The sequence below is a fragment of the Pinus tabuliformis genome, chromosome Q (genome assembly GCF_031772625.1).
Source record: "Pinus tabuliformis cultivar Carrire ecotype Pingquan chromosome Q, CPIR1, whole genome shotgun sequence".
Lineage (NCBI taxonomy): Eukaryota > Viridiplantae > Streptophyta > Pinopsida > Pinales > Pinaceae > Pinus > Pinus tabuliformis.
Window position 1 is genome coordinate 756,415,002 of NC_142296.1, and position 14,008 is coordinate 756,429,009.

The 14,008-nt window shown below is 36.3% G+C and overlaps 1 pseudogene; it reads right to left on the minus strand.

The window, feature by feature from the left end:
* Positions 1 to 14,008, minus strand: part of LOC149221713 (protein argonaute 4B-like) — a 50,653-nt pseudogene that overhangs the window by 3,269 nt on the left and 33,376 nt on the right.

The following is a 14,008-nucleotide window of genomic DNA, read 5'->3' on the forward strand; positions in this document are numbered from 1 at the left end:
CTCTTTGGTAAGATGCAGAGCAGAAAATGAGGCATCTTTGTAAGTATAGACTTTTTTATTTAGATTTACTTCTGGATCCATCGCATTCAAATTCTTTTTTGATTGACGTTTCGAACCAGCAATAGTGGCTCATCTTCAGGATGTGAAAGAATTGTTGAAAGACTGGTCTTATTTCTCAAATATATAGAGATGTGTGAGAAGCTTAGCCGACAGATTCTTTAGATTATTTTTAATTAGCGTCCTTTCAACCCTGTCAACAAGGTTCTTGTTTATGTCTTGTGGACTTTCTTCCAAAACTCCCAAACAATTGGCCATTACCTAGAGTAGACATTTTAATTATGTAAAGTCCCAAAATGAAATGGTATTACAATTGTTTAATGTAGCTTTACAAACCAATCCTCTTCTAGCACAACATTGTTGAAACTCACGCCCCATCTCCATTATTTCGTTTGAACGAATTCTTGAATTGAAACATGCAATTTCCCATTCTCCAGTTTTCGTTGCCTAAACCATAGTCCCAGAATAGGTGAATGGGATAAAATAAATCTAGAGTGAGCTTGTTTGAAATCAAATTTTGCAAAACTTCTTAAAAGACAGAGACCTTGTTAAATTTCCAACGACCATTCCTTAGAACCTCTTCCATCTTCCCAAACTTTAGTTGTTGGGAAACCAAGCAAGAAATAGTGGTTAGAAAGGAAACTAGTCTCCTATTATAAGAGATATGATATGCATAATGACATATAAAAGGGTTGAAACATAAGTTTATCAAATAAAATAACACCAAAAAAAACATAAACCCTAAATCCTCTTTTTCCTTCACATTAAAAATGGTTTGATTCCATAAATTCTCTATGAGTTCAGGGCCCAAGGGCCAAAATCTTACTTCAATAGACAAAAAAACAAGAACCTTTCTATTGAACAGAGGAAAGGAAATATACATCCCTAAGCAGTCCTTGTGTCCTTGTTTCTTTGCCAGGACTTTTCTTTGTGAAACCAGAATGCAACAAAAGCATTTTAACTATAAGCCAACATTCAAAACATGAAATGTATATAGCTCTTTTATAAGTGGCCCAGTTCATTGAGAATAAGAATCATCATTCTAAACATGATGGTTATGCATAGAAAAAAATCCCAAGGGAAAATTCTAAGCAATCCATGACAAATCTTAGGAAATTTGAGAAATATCTCAAGGATTTAATTATAACAAACCAAATTTTCACTAACAAATCAAAAGGTACATATTTATGGAAGACAAACAATATACTCTTAGAACAAAGTCAACTCATAAATGGAATTTCTCGGTAGATTATTGTGGTACAACTTATGATTTTCACAAACCAAATCCAAGGGTTTTACTAAATTAGTGATGGCTAATGTTTCTAAGTACTTAAAAAGTTCTGCACCATCAGGTGTCCCATTCAAGTCCCACTTGGATAAGACACAACACTATTCTAGACCACATTTACCAAGAATTCCATCCACAAATGTGGGGAAGTGTCCCCTGGGTTGCCCCATAAGGTAGGGAAAAATAGGTATTCAAACAAACCGATTATAGAACACATACAAGGTTGGGAAAAAAAATCAAACAAACCGATTACAGAACACATAATATGTACATTTTATCCATAATCATCACCTAGTTGATCAATATGTGGGTTTGTAACAAAATATTCAACATAGATTATAATATAATATACATTATGATAACATTTAAGACAAAAGAGAAACAATGAATTACAATAGGTGGAACAAGAATTTGACCATATAAACATACCACTTGATTATCCACATTGATATTACAGGCCTTCAATAATGGGTCACCATTGTAACTATTGACCTCCATTGCCTGCACCATCAAACATTTTGTCACAATTTGTTTGCCATGTTCAAGAAATCAAGTCAACTCCAGATTCCAAACAAAACCATACTTTCTTTCAGTAACACTTGCATTCATTCATCTGGATTTTGTCTGGATTGCTCCACAAGTGATGTGCATTGTTGAATGGAAAGAGCTTTAGTATATCTCTATCCTGGGAGGATTTGGCAAAGCTAACAATTGGAGAAAACACACCCATTAGATAAAAATATTTTTCTCCAAAAATGTTCACTTCAAGGCTAAACACCCAGAAAGATTATATTACTAACCTCTATTGGAAGATAATTGGGTTTTTTTTTTCTCCCTACATCCAAGCATGGAAGATCGCCTGAAAACTACAAAGGAGTTTGTTTCGTATTTACAAAGTAATCATACACCGTCACATCCACTGTTTGAAGAGGCTCTTCTTGGTTTCCTTGGCTTCTTACTTTCATTGAAAAGATTCACAAAGAAGGAACCCACATAATTCAATGCAAAATCCCAAGTAACCAATAGCATTGATGCAAAACATTATCATTTTAAAATGTAACCCAAAATAGAGAGAAACGAAAACAAGAACAGATCATAAAGGGCATGTAGAAATTTATACAGTTGTTCTTTGCAGGGTTTTTCAATTAAACCAATGATCTTAAACTCCATTTTAGTGTGCATTGTTGCAATGCGTACTCCTTTCAGCACTGGCTTTGCCTACAAGAAAGTCACATAATGTGACAAACCAACTCTTGAAAGAAATATTACAATACAAAAATCCAAGGTACACATATTTTGTGTCGCATTTTACCTTGGACCAATTAATCTTCCGATTCAATTGATTTGATAACAAAATCAATGACAACACTTTCTTCGATGAGCATCATTGTTGACACATCAACACAAAAAGGAAATAAGGAAGTAAAACCTTAAATAAAATTCTTGATACAAAACTTAATGTGACTGGAAATGGTGTACAACATAATAACTCATATTAACAAAACTGAATGCACCACAACTTAAAAAATAAAAATTATACACTAACTAGATAGATGATAAATAAAGATCTACCATTCCTTATCCAAAGAGTTAAAAAATTTAGGGGCTATGGATATTGTTGAAGGCCAACTGGGTTATGCATCTTAGTCAATCTAGGGCCAATGCTTGAATATCGTATTTAAAGACCAGTACCATTTTAACTGCAAGTATCATTTTGGGATTGGACACACTCAATCACCTTATCGACAGATTAAAATCAACATGACATGAAATGAAAACAAAGTACTAGGACTTCTTGTCCTGAACTATAACACCAAAGGTTATATTTTAAAAGTCCACTAGAAATGCAAGTCAACAGAAGTCAATGCTTAAGTATGTTATTACAACTTAAACTTTACGACAAGTAATTCTTTGAGTGAACTTGCGAGATTGACTCATGATTTAAGAAGAACTTTGGGTGGAGTATATGGAGCTCTTCAAATTTGGGTTGTACTTTTTTGGGTTTCTACCTACACAGGAAAGGATACAAAAAGGTGATGCAGAAAACGAAGTTTTACTGATTTGTAAACTATGAGATTTGAGTGCAAGCTTTTTGGTTTGTATTGTAGGCTCACAGCTATTACCACAATACACTCAATACAAGCTCAACATGTCACTTACAAGAATTATTTGAATAAACTTGGGGGATGATAACAATCAATCTTCCCAACCCAATAGAGATAAAACCAATTGTGTATTTGTATACATATATTGAATGAATGAAATTAGGTGCAAAGGATAATTCCTCTTGTCAGACTCAATTGAGATAAAATTTAATATTGTGTCTATGTATGTGTGTTTATATAACCTACACAAGTGTTAGTATGTGTGTGTGTGTGTGTGTGTGTATGTGTATATATATATATATATATATATATATATATATAACCTACAACCTACAACCTACACAAGTGTTAGTATGTATTAGATAGGTCTATCTGTATGTGCATTTAGTATCTTATGTCTCTATAACCAATTAAAAATAAATGATGTAGAAGACCATTATCATCTCAAAATGATAAGTGTAAAAGGAAACAAACACTTAATTAAACGTTATTTAAATTTTATATATTTGTTAAAAATAGACGGTAGTATACACATCAAATTAGCACCTAAAGAAAAACAGGAAGAAATTGAACCCTTACCCATATTAAGAGAAAGCCCACTTTGCGTAGGCCTAAAGCTAATATGATATCCCCTACACTCAACAACACCTCCTCCTAGATCAACCAAAGGAGCAAAACTCAAATGGAAGAAACTTTGCCTCACCAACAAATGGCCTCTGTAAAAATAAATATCACAGGTAATTGTAAATTCACAACCACCTTCCTTCAAATACCACATGAAATTTACCATTGCAAGCACCAAATAACTCAATGCAAACACCCTGTAAACAATCCACCATCACTAAAATCCTTCAAATACCACATAAAATTTACCATTGCAAGCACCAAATATCTCGATGCAGACACCCTGTAAACAATGCACCATCACTAAAATCCATAATCAATATGCTTCAGAAATTGTATGATTCTTGAAGAGTGTTAGTTTGACAACGAACTTCAAACGTAGTTTAGTTTTTTAGTTATGTACAGTTTTCTTTGTAACGAATAGTTTTTAGTTATGTAACGGTAAATACATGAATATATCGAATGTCATGTAGAGGATATTGATCATCGAATAAAACAGATTCACATATTCAGTTTCTATTTCTTGGTCTTTGATCTTCTCTCATTCTGTTTCTTGCTGTTCTTTCTTTCTTCCTCTGCTCTTAATTCAATAAGTGGTATCAGAGCCGTGATTTATCCCTGAGGACGGCTGAGGCTTGAAGAATACGCTGAAGGCTGAAGCTTGAAGAATACGCTGAGTGTGGACGGCCCTGTGGAGCGTTGAGGCTTGAAGAATCGTGGGTGATTAATCCCTGAGGACGGCAGAGTGGCTGTGCGTTGAATCCCTGCTCCTGTGGACGGTGCAGAATCCAGAATCGTTGGAGTGTGGACGGTGCAGAATCCCTGAACGGCAGAGTGGCTGTGCGTTGAATCCCTGCTCCTGTGGACGGCAAGAACGCGTTGAATCCCTGCTCCTGTGGACGGCAAGAACGTTGTGAGAATCGTGGGTGTGGATCCCTGAGGTCGGTGTGGACGGCGTTGCAATCCCAGAATCCGGCGTGGACGGCAAGAACCCTGACGGTGTGACCCTGGCGTTGAGGCTTGAAACAGTGTGGACAGCGTTGCAATCCCAGAATCCGGGTATCGTTTTTTTTAAGCAGAATTTTTTTTTAAAAAGAAAAGAGAAGGGTTTTGCAGAATTTTTTAAAGGATAGCAGATTGCAGAATTTTTTAAAAAAAGATAGCAGTTTGCAGAATTTTTAAAAAAGATAGCAGATTGCAGGATTTTTTAAAAGATAGCAGCAGAGATTGAAAAGGGTGTTGTAGTTGTTTTTTTTTTAAATATTGTAGAAGAACAAGTTTGCAAGGGATTTGCACGAAAAACAAAAGGGTTTGCAAGGGGGGAAGTTATTTTTTTTTAAAAAGCCTGAAATCCTAGGAAGGAGGGAAAATGGCCAAGATGTCGAATGCAAGATTCGAGGTGGAGAAATTCACCGGAAAGAGCAATTTTGCTCTTTGGAAACTGAAGGTTAAGGATCTGCTTGTGCAACAAGGGTTGCACAAGGCATTGGATGGGGTTACTAAGAAACCCACAACCATGACTACTTCAGACTGGGAGGACTTGGATGCCCGAGCTCTCAGTACCATCCGGCTATGTCTAGCGGATGAAGTTCTCTTCAACATCGTTGAAGAGACTACGGCGTCAGGTTTGTGGGAAAAACTTGAAAACCTTTATATGACAAAATCATTAACTAACAGAATTTATCTGAAACGACAATTATACAGTCTTCGAATGAAAGAAGGTTCAAGCGTTGCAGAACATTTGAATGTCTTTAATACACTAATTTGTCAATTAACAGATATGGAAGTAAAAATACAGGAAGAAGATAAAGCCATAACCTTGCTGTGTTCTCTGCCTGAATCATGGGATCACTTCGTAACCTCGATCAGCTTCAGCTCTGCTGATTCTTTGAAGTTTGAATCAGTCGTGGGAGCTCTTCTGTCTGAAGAGGTATGAAGGAAATCCAACACTGATACAACTGCATCAGAAGCCATGGTTGCTAGAGGACGCTCAAAGGAAAGAGGAGACAAACCAAGGGGAACTTCCAGGTCGAAATCGAAGGGAAAAAAGTGTAAGGCAAAATGTTGGAACTGCGGTAAAGTTGGACACTTGAGGAAGGACTGTTGGAAACGAAAGGAATCCGAAAACCTGAAGAACGAAGCAAATCAGGCTGATTCAGGTATTGTAGACGAAGTTTTATCTGCTGAAGATTTGTGTATGATAGATGAAACTTCACCTGAATGTAATGTCTCTCAGAGTTTTGATAGCTTGCTGTTAGACTCTGGTGCTTCGCATCATATGTGCTCACATAGAAACTGGTTTACTTCGTATGAAAATGTAAACGGTAGTTCTGTGTTTATGGGTAACAATATGTCATGTCAGACTGTTGGGATGGGAGATATCAGGATTAAGATGTATGATAACACAGTTAGGACATTAACTAGTGTTAGACATGTGCCTGATTTGAAGAAAAATTTAATCTCTTTGGGAGTGTTGGATTCAGATGGTTATAAGTTTACAGGCCAGGATGGCGTTTTGAAAGTCTTCAAAGGTGCCCTTGTGGTTATGAAGGCAGAGAAGGTCGGGAATCTTTACAGGTTAAAAGGAAGTACTCAGGTCGGTGAAGCAGCGGTTGCGTCAGAAAAGGAAGAAGCAGGTACTCGTCTGTGGCATCAGCGTTTGGGTCATATGAGCGAGAAAGGTCTTCACATACTGATGAAACGTAAATCTCTTCCCGGTCTGAAATCCTTGAATTTAGATTTCTGTAAACATTGTGTGTATGGGAAGCAGTGTAAACAGAGATTTAAAGTTGGCAATCATAATAGTAAAGATGTTTTAGACTACATTCATTCTGATCTGTGGGGGCCTTCCCCTGTTATGTCATATGGAGGTGCATTGTATTTTTTAACGTTCATTGATGATTATTCTCGTAAAGTTTGGGTCTATCTGCTAAAAAGGAAAGCTGATGTATTCAATGTGTTTAAACAATTTAAAGTAATGGTAGAGAAAAGAACAGGCAAATCTATTAAATGTCTAAGAACTGACAATGGTGGTGAGTTCACTTTTGTTGAATTTGAACAATACTGTAAGGATGAGGGCATTGTTAGACACAAAACTGCTGTTTATACTCCTCAGCAAAATGGTGTTGCTGAGCGTATGAATCGGACTCTTATGGAAAGAGCCAGAAGCATGATCAGCAATGCTAACTTGCAAAAGGAGTTGTGGGCGGAAGCAGTGTCTACTGCTTGTTATTTAGTTAACAGATCACCCTCAGTAGCAATTGATTGTAAAATTCCTGAAGAAGTCTGGACAGGTCAGTCTTGTGACTATTCTCATTTGAGGATATTTGGCTGTGATGCTTATTCTCTGATTCCAAAAAATCAGCGTTCAAAGTTAGATCCAAAGTCGAAATGTTATGTCTTTGTTGGGTATGACTATGCAGTGAAAGGATATAGGTTGTGGGATCCTACATTGCGGAAAATAGTTATTAGTAGAGATGTAACATTTGATGAATCATCTTTGTTAAAATCAAATGTTGAAAGAATTGAACAGGAACAGGTATCGCCGAGTCAACGAGTTCAGTTGGAGGCTAGATCTTTCGGTGGCAGTCGAAAGGAAGGAGAGACTTCTGGAGACAAAGGTGTTGAAGACACAAAGGAAGCCGTTGAAGCTTCTGAACCAGTTCAGCAACCAGTCGCTCTGAGAAGGTCTACAAGGGAAAGGAAAACTCCCAAAAGGTATGAAGATTCTGCTGCTTCATCTTTTGCTTTGGTTACTGAAGATGGGGAACCGTCTTGTTATCAGGAAGCGATAGATGATACAGATAGCAAGAAATGGAAAAAGGCTATGGAAGAAGAAATGGACTCCTTAGCCAAGAAAAATACCTGGGATCTTGTAGAGCTTCCTGAAGGGAGAAGTGTTGTTGGATGTAAATGGGTCTTCAAGCTGAAACGGAAAGTTGATGGTAGTATTGAGAGATATAAGGCGAGACTGGTAGCAAAAGGGTATTCTCAGGTTGAAGGTATAGACTTTCATGAGATTTTTTCTCCAGTTGTAAAACTTGTTTCTATACGTACTGTGTTGGCACTAACTGCGTTGCTTAATCTTGAGTTAGAACAGTTAGATGTTAAAACAGCTTTTCTACATGGTGATTTGAACGAAGAGATATATATGGAACAACCAAAAGGTTTTGTACGAGGTCGCAGCAGAAGATTAGTTTGCAAGCTCAGGAAATCATTGTATGGTCTGAGGCAGTCTCCCAGACAATGGTACAAGAAGTTTGATTCCTTCATGGTGAGCCAGAACTTTATAAGAAGTGAGTATGATCATTGTGTGTACTTGAAAAGTTCTCTATGAATAATGTGAAACCTGTTAATGTTCCTTTAGCTTCCCATTTTAAGCTTTCTTCGGTTTTGAGTCCTAGAGCTGATGAAGAAAAGCAGTATATGTCTCATGTACCATATGCAAATGCGGTAGGCAACTTAATGTATGCGATGGTATCTACAAGACCTGACATTTCACATGCAGTTGGAGTTGTCAGCAGGTTCATGGCAAATCCAGGTAAAGAACATTGGCAAGCAGTGAAATGGGTGCTTCGATATCTAAGAGGCACAAGAGATCATTGCATCGTCTTTAATGGTAGTGAAGGATCAGTCTGCGGATATGTAGATGCTGACTATGCAGGTGATTTGGACAAAAGAAGATCTACTACAGGTTACGTCTTTACTCTTGCAGGTGGAGCAATTAGTTGGATGTCAAAGCTTCAAGACACGGTTGCATTGTCCACTACCGAAGCTGAATATATAGCTGCTTCAGATGCCAGTAAAGAAGCAATCTGGTTAAAGGGTTTGCTCGATGAAATTGGAAGAACGCAGGAGAAAGTGAGTGTGCTTTGTGACAGTCAAAGTGCTATTCACTTGGCCACAAACCCTGCCTAGCACAGCAGAACCAAGCACATTGATGTGAGATATCATTTTCTGAGACATGTGATCGATGGTGGAAAAGTAGCTCTTAAAAAGGTCCACACACGAGAAAATTGTGCAGACATATTCACAAAGCCAGTTACAGTAGAGAAGTTGCGGTGGTGTTTAGCTTCTCTTGGCTTGCAGGAAAGATGATGAATGGGAAAGTTGTTGTCAAGGTGGAGTTTGTTAGTTTGACAATGAACTTCAAACGTAGTTTAGTTTTTTAGTTATGTACAGTTTTCTTTGTAACGAATAGTTTTTAGTTATGTAACGGTAAATACATGAATATATCGAATGTCATGTAGAGGATATTGATCATCGAATAAATTAGATTCACATATTCAGTTTCTATTTCTTGGTCTTTGATCTTCTCTCATTCTGTTTCTTGCTGTTCTTTCTTTCTTCCTCTGCTCTTAATTCAATAAAGAGGACAAATTGCAGCAAATTCAACCCCATACCATAACACCATGAATTCTCCTTGAAGGTAAGTTGTATGCCAATCATGGGAAAGAACACAAGAAGATAAGGCTAGTTACCATGCAAGGGTAGGATAAAGAAATCAGTTAGTTTTCACGCTTGATAAATTTAGCACAACTATTAAATTACTAATTATGTGCAAAACATTGATTTAGGTTGTTTTACTCGGTGGAATTAGCAAGTAGAAATTCAACTAGTTTGGAATGGGTAGCAATAGGAATTAGGGTTTTCGACTTGCCTAAGTTAACAAATCACTTTAGGATTTTTGTCTAGACCAAATTGGCAAGGTGAATTAGGGATTTTGAAAAGTCAAACTCAGCAAGAATGACAACTAAACCAACAATTCAAAGTAAGGATTTGGAAAGAAATTTAAGGTTTTGGCATAAGATAATTTTAGAATCTCTCACTCATAGAAACCTTCCAACTAGTTGCCATTTGTCACAATAAAAACACACATCCACCAGCTCAATATTGTACTTGACTCATCACCCTTCACCCACCGAAATCCTTGAAACTACTCTACCACTGCACACTTGGAACCATGACATCACACCTTGTACCTGCCACAAATAGAAATTGCTAAATATAGACAAGCCCAAAAAAGCAGTCTAGCTCCCAAAGAGTGAAAAAAACCAGGAAAGACTGAAAAGGAAGGTAACAACTGTGAGACTGCTGCAAACATAGCAGGTTTTAAAATAAACATTGTTCAAAATAGCAAATTCTCGCATGTTGATGAAAGCAGTCTCAATAGACACACTTTTTTGCACAAAACCCAAATACATGCTTAGAAATGACATGCAAGCCATGAAAAGCAAACTGCTGTAAATAGAAACATCATAAAACTTCTTGCATGTTAATGGAAACAGGCTCATTGACATCGTGAGCTCACGAGGACCAAGAATATGTAAGCATGTCTGCCATGTGAGCCCTGGAACTCTTGTTCCTAGGAAAAAGCAAACTGCAAAAAATAGCAGTTTCTGGGAATCTATTGAAACTGACTCTGTAGCAAGCCCTGATCACTATGAAGACCTAGATACACCTCTAATGTAATGGAACCAACATGATGGAATATAGCTGGATTAACCCTCCAGTTTTTTAAGGAAATTTTGGGTTGATAGACTTACCTTTTATAAGACCTAGGTCATTCTAACAATCCATAAATGCTTGAGAATCAGTTCCCTATCTCATTTGAAAATTATGCAATGGATTATGAGTTCTCTAGAAATTTTCTCAAGGAAATTGTTACAAAAATACCAAAATTTACCTTCGGTCATTTCACAGAGATTGTTTTCCTTTAGAAACAGAGAGCGATTGTCTTCACAATTCCTTCTTTTGTTTGTGGCATGGAAGCAGATCTTGAGAGTAATCTAGAATATAAAATCTAGTTGGTCAACTTGTGATGAAGGTGAGTAACTACTTGGACACCAACTTCTAAGCCTACCACATTCTTCTAAGAACACTGGATCCAGAAATCTTGAAGGCTTCAACTACACTGATTATGAAGTTGGAAGAACCAGAGATGCCATGGATGTGTGTAACTGTTAACATTATGAATATGATGGCACAAGTGTCTTACAAATTTCATTACCAATCATAGTGCAAGCAACCCATTTTACCACTAATATAGTTCCTCGGGCATGGATATAAATCAAGCCTAGTTAGCCTTACTTTATTGGTAAGGAGATGGGGCTTCATGTTTTCCACCCTGTTTTCCCCAAAGAAAGTTATTCTATGAGGACAAATTATTCATTACTTTTCCCTTTTACAAGAAAATACTTGGAAAAAAAAAAAAGAATTTCACACTTGGGAGTGTTTTGTAGGATAAAGGGAAAGGTGAGTAGCTATCCTAGCAGCAGCTACATTGGTCTTATCAGATTCAAACTGTTTATCACCCTTCATTTACTGCATTATGTCAACTAATTTCAGAAAGCAGTTAGTTTAAGTTGAATATTAATGTCTGTCACTTACCCATTTTAAAAGACACTATTTTTATTGGATACCCAAGGAGTATCACTCCAAGGAACTCAAATGCTAAAATACAACCATCTGGTTTTATAGCAAAGCATATAAATATGAAGTGGAATGTCATGTCAATAATTCAGAGGTTGGGTGGATCCAGTAGTGCCAAGGCATCTAGAAGTCTCATTCTTCCTTTTCAGACACACATATTGGGATGGTTGATTCTCCATGATAGTTTCACAGTCAAGGATTGGTTACAACACTCTGGTTTTACTTGGACATCATTTAATTTGTCACAAGCCTGAAATGGTTAAGCATGTGATGTGGAATTGTTCAGTTGCCCACACATTTTGGGCTTTGATTGCTATTGGATATAGTTACCAGAATCATTTTTGTTGCTCTGCTTCATTGGAAGGGAGTTTTGCTTAGAAATAATTAATAAACGGATGGTCCAACATGCTGCTAGGAACATATGCGATGTGGTCCCATAAATACACTTACTTTTCTCACATCAAACTTGGTGTGGCGCAAAATTTCATGAGGCATTATCCCCATTCAGTTTGAGAGAATTTTCCACATTCCTATAAGATTTGGCTCTCCAGGTTTCAGCAAGGCTTGACATGTTTAGGAAGGATATAGACTGTCACTTGGAGCCAGAGCAGAAATGTTGGAGCTCATGCCAGGGATTCTGTTGTGTCAATTATTTGTTTACTGGATATGTTGATCTTCATGCACATCTTTATTGGTTTTTACTGAAATATATGATGCATTTTGAATCAGAAAGAAATGTGATTTCTTAATACATTTTCTATTATATTTTAATTTGGAAATGCAAAAAAAAATCTAGCTCTACCATTTCAAAATATATTATTATTAATGTCAGATTTGTAGCTGCATTCCACAACTTTTTGAAAAATGAATAAATACATTTAGCATGGAAAATTTCAATATTTTGAGAACACGTGCAAATATTTAAAATATAGAGATCCTGAATGCCAATGCATGAACATTAAAACCCTCCATGTACATGACTCTATGTTTACTCATCCAAATCATTAGGTTCACATCTAGAAAGAAAGAACACACTTGAAGGAGCTTTATGACTGTAAACTTGAAGGAGCTTCCTCAGATTCCTATCTGCACGTCTCAAAAGATGATTATCCATATGCCTACACATAAGAGTGATAGACATTATATAAGGTTGAGCTTAAGTTAGATCCCAAAACAACTAGTTAACGAAAACTTCTCAATAAAATTCAAGCAGAATAACCCTAAGGGCCTAATATATATTCTCCAACATAAACAGAGAATAGATACTTCACATTCAAAACTGGCAAAGCCCCTACACAATATTTCATTGCATCTGCATATGCTACAGATTTGATACACTTCATCAACCGACAAGGAAGATCGTATATGAACTTCTCTCCAATAAAATCATACAAACAAAGTCATAGTTTAAAATGCATGTGAATGAAAAATCATTCTACTGTGACCAAAATAAATAGAAAAATCCATTTGCAAACACTTTCATGTCATAGGTTTTGAAATCAAACACATTTAAAAGAAAATTTTGTTTTCTTTTGATAGTTACTTCTGATATAAATTCACAAAGTTAGATGAACTTGGGCCTTTTCTTTTTGAAATCACATAACAAGTGCTTCACTTGTTGCTATTGACATCAACTTGTTGCACTTTCTTATTACAACCTCCTCATGTCTATTTCTAAGAAGAGAATAAGGTCAATCTTTCTACAGAACAAACAAAAACCAAGGCACTGTATGTGTAAGGAAATCAATGTAAGGTTTTGTTTGTAATAGAATTTTGTATACCTACTATAAATTGAAAAGTTCAAAGCATAGTATGGATAATCACTTTGAAAAACATATGAGCATATGCCATAAACTACAAAGATGACTGCTCAAGTCTATATGTCAAGAAATATAAAACAAACAGCTCTACTTGTGAACACAGGTGCATGATTCAAAAGTTCAAGTAAAAAGTTATTTTATTCTTAAACAACATAAATTCTTTGTTTAAAAAGAATTCACAAATAGAGATAATTCATGTCTACTTGATCAAAGAGTTTTGAAAAGAATCTATCGAACTGTTGAATCCAGTAACTAAAATATTATTGATTTCATAACAATATGCAGATTCCCAGCATTCAAAGCACAAAGATGTGATGTAGTGCATTCAACTGTGGGTACAATTTCTTTGGGATTTGTGAAGTAAAGGATGATTGGAATTTCTTTGGAGATAAACAACAGCAACATCATGCAGGTATCATGCAAGTCCAAGCATAGAATCTAGACTTCCATTGAAATGCCAACATACCTACCCTTTACGAAGAAGACTGTGAGTACGATTCAGATTTTCTATGCATTCTCTTCTCTCACACAGAGATGCATCCACACTGTCACTTTTTGACTGAACAAATGTTACATGCAGTAAGAAATCACATGAAAGATCAGAGGAGTTTGTGCATAAGTAATGCCTATAGCTGTTTGTACGTGTTTAGCATGAAATGACCATTACTGACAATGTTATCAAA